Here is a 4,227-nt window from a genome sequence, read left to right as displayed (position 1 = left end):
GCTTCAGGCATCGGTCACCCCATGGGGACTCTGGTTCTTCACTGTCCTTGGGGAAACACGGCATCTTGTTCACCATGTATCATAGCAGAGTGCCTGGTACTTATAAACATTTGCTAAGTGAGGATTCTTTTTGCATGCAGAATTTTCTTTGTTACCCATATGCAGAACTGTGATAGAATGAAACATTTCTCACCTTCAAGCCTGTACTAAATGGAAAGGTTTCATAGCCGTTAGGAAAGAAGACTTGGACAGACTAATTATTTCAGTTTCCTTCCTCCTGTCTCCCTGAGGAATCCTCTCTTGTGTTGGTGATGAAGAATTGATGAATTGAGGGGAGAAGGATAAATTAGGAATCTGAGATTAACAGATACACACTACTGTATGTAAAACAGATAAACAACAAGGACCCACTGTATAACACGGGGAACTCTACTCACATCTTGTAACAATCTATGATGAAAAAGAATCTAAAAAAGAATATATATATGTATATATATATTCTTTTGTACATATTCATATATGTAAGTATAATTGAATCACTTTACTGTACATCTGACACTAACATAAAAAGAAAACAAAAGAATTGATGCATATAAATCAAAACCACAATGAGGTACCATTACACGCCAGTCAGGATGGCTGCTATCCACAAGTCTACAAGCAATCAGTGCTGGAGAGGGTGTGGAGAAAAGGGAACCCTCTTACACTGTTGGTGGGAATGCAAACTAGTACAGCCGCTATGGAGAACAGTGTGGAGATTTCTTAAAAAACTGGAAATAGAACTGCCATATGACCCAGCAATCCCACTTCTGGGCATACACACTGAGGAAACCAGATCTGAAAGAGACACGTGCACCCCAATGTTCATCGCAGCACTGTTTATAATAGCCAGGACATGGAAGCAAGCTAGATGCCCATCAGCAGATGAATGGATAAGGAAGCTGTGGTACATATACACCATGGAATATTACTCAGCCATTAAAAAGAATTCATTTGAACCAGTTCTAATGAGATGGATGAAACTGGAGCCCATTATACAGAGTGAAGTAAGCCAGAAAGATAAAGAACATTATAGCATACTAACACATATATATGGAATTTAGAAAGATGGTAACGACAACCCTATATGCAAAACAGAAAAAGAGACACAGGAGTACAGAACAGACTTTTGAACTCTGTGGGAGAAGGTGAGGGTGGGATGTTTCGAAAGAACAGCATGTATGTTATCTATGGTGAAACAGATCACCAGCCCAGGTGGGATGCATGAGACAAGTGCTCGGGCCTGGTGCACTGGGAAGACCCAGAGGAATCGGGTGGAGAGGGAGGTGGGAGGGGGGATCGGGATGGGGAATACGTGTAAATCTATGGCTGATTCATATCAATGTATGACAAAACCCACTGAAAAAATAAATAAATAAATAAAGGAAAAAAAAAAAGAATTGATGCATATTATTTCCTTAGACTACATAATGTGCTCTTTCCCCCAAATCATCATGCATTAGGAACCTTCTTCTATGGCTGGAATGAGAGGAATTTAGTCACAGACGTGGACTGTCCACATTGTCTTAGAAGAGGTATTTTAATAAAATCAAGAAGCGTTTAGAGCACTCTAGAAGTAGAGGAACAGGGAGACCTGGGGAGGAGAGGTGAGGGGGGCAATTCTGATATTAGACCAGTTTCCTTGAGTTCATTGGCACCAGATTTATGCAAGCACCTGAGGCTTACAGAACCCATTAAATGTATGCTAGAAACCCATAAGAGCCCTGAACTGAGAAAAGGCTTCAAGAGCTGTCTGCGCTTGTCCTTCAGAAGGGAAGAAGCAAGATCTAAGGAGGGGGCTGAGTGCGAGACCTGTGAGCCCGGAAGCGGGTGGATGGAGCGCATGCTGCAGCGTGAACACAGACAGAGGGGCGCTGGGAAGGCGGGCAGGGCCCTGGGAAGCTCCTTGCTCCCTGGACAGCTGGGGCGGGAGATGAGAGCTACGGCTTCCAAAGGATAATCCTTCATCGTGTAGAGACAACACTCTGGGAAAGCTTTTCTCCCCCCCCCCCCCCCGCCCCCGCCCCCGGGCTCACCTGAAGTCTTCTTTCCCCAACTCATATGCATCCAGGAGGGCCACATGCCTACTTCTGGCCGAAGTGATGTAGATGCAATTGACATAAATCACTTCCATCCCTGGCCCATCAAACATTCATCCTGCTCAGTGTCCCCCCCATCTTGTTGAGGAGGAAAGATATCCCCAAGATGGAAAGAGAATTTCCGAATGTGGAGCCTCTGATGATAACCTAAACGTGAACGCAAAGCAAAGACGGTCAGAAAGGGGGAGTAAGTTCTCCATTCGTATCACTGGAGTCTTCCCTCCTCTGGGTACATGTTGCTGGCTGGGATGGGGAGACAGTGGGAGAAATGTTTGTTACTATGATCAGAGCCATGCTTCTTCCTTTTTGGCATATCATCCCTTCTGGGCTAAATGAATAACGGTAATTTACAAGGGTCTTCTTTTTGAAGACTGCGATCACTTCTGAATACCAAGGCAAAGTCCAGATGGAAGATCAGTTGAGTCAGCCTGACTTGCTTTATAAGGCTTTGCTCTCAAAGGGATAAGGAAAGAAACTGCATAGGATCTTTAGGCTAATCTGAGGGTACTGTTTCTGTCCAAAGGTTCAGGAAAAGTCCTTTTTCCTCTGCACCACTCCCTAAAGAGCAGATTTGGTCTGAAACTGGGTGGAAGGTTGGTGCCAACATGAGGAATAACGCGTGTTCCACCCAGGTCCATAAGCCGGCAAAAGGGCTGGGCAGGGTGTTCCCAGGGGCCACTGGTTGGATCTCTCTCCCTAAAGGCCTGTCCCCTTTCGTGAAATGGCCCTCCTACTGCTCTTCTCTGTACCGCTTTGAGGGGAGGAAAGCAGAGAGGAAGGTCTGAGTATCTTTTCACTGCTAGTCTTTCTACCGAGTTTGCCAAGTACACGGTGTGCGAAATGGTTATTCCTTTGACACACAAAGGAGTAATTTCATGAAATAACTTCCTGTGTATTATGATTTGGATAGATGGTATATGAATGTTGGGGGAGAGGAGTCAGTGGTGGTGCTAACCTGCAGAAGAAACTTGGAGTTCTGTGGGGGTTCAAAGAAAATGCAAGGAGACTCTGGGGCCCTTGGCCGGGAGGCTCACGATTGGGAACGTCACCTCTGTTTCTGTTTGGGGCCCAATCCCTGGTGGCTAGGTAGTAAAAAAAATTCACCTGCAATGTGGGCGACAAAGGTTCCATCCCAGGGTTGGGAAGATGCCCTGGAAGAGGGCATGGCAACCCACTCCAGTATCCTTGCCTGGGAAATTCCAGGGACAGAGGAGGCTGGCGGGCTACAGTCCATGGGGCTGCAAGAGTAGGACATGACTTAGCGACTAAACCACCACAACTAGTCTCTGTACCTGGTCATGAGACTTGGGGAAGCTTAAGAAAAAGTTATTTCTGCCATTTAGAATTTTCTAGAAATGACTGAGATGGCCTCAACTGAGTTTTAATATTTTACAACTAGGACTTCCCTGGTGGTCCAGTGGTTAAGACTTTGCCTTCCAATGTAGGGGGTATGGATTCCATCCTTGGTTGGGGAGCTGAGATCCCAATGCCGGAGCCAAAAACCAAAACAAAAACCAGAAGCAATATTGTAAAAAAAAAAAAAAAATCAAGAAGGATTTTAAAAAATGGTCCACGTGTAAAAGAAAAAAAACTTTACTGCTAAGTCAGATCAAAGGTTGAACACCTCGTGTTGGTAACATGTCATTTGCTCGTTTGGATGGTGAGGAGGAAGGGAAAGGCTGTGAGGCTGGTCTCGGCAGCAACAAGATTTCATTTCCTAAGTGGTGGTTTCGTTGCAAATGATGATGAATCCGAGTCTGTTCCGGGTTGGCTGTGGTCAGGGGGGAACCAAGATGAGAAACCACACTTAATCTAAGACTTAGGCATGGTCAGGAATGACAGACAAACCTGGGCTTCTGTCTGAGTTACAAAGCAAGGCATTAGCAATGCTTTATCCCTTTTTATTTTTCACTAGTCTTCAGGTTATTGGAACAGCTTTTTAAATGATTTGTTGCTTCCTTTTTTGTTGTGTTTCGTTGAGGTGAGTCATCATGAAAACAAAATAAAGAAGAAAAAAAAAACAAAACCAGCCCCCAACTATCACAGAAAGAACACTTCAAAGCTGCCCACGTCTCATCACTGACAAAGC

The sequence above is a fragment of the Cervus elaphus genome, chromosome 7 (genome assembly GCF_910594005.1).
Source record: "Cervus elaphus chromosome 7, mCerEla1.1, whole genome shotgun sequence".
Classification (NCBI taxonomy): Eukaryota; Metazoa; Chordata; class Mammalia; order Artiodactyla; family Cervidae; genus Cervus; species Cervus elaphus.
The sequence above is the reverse complement of the archived record's forward strand: the minus strand, read 5'-3'. Positions refer to the sequence as shown.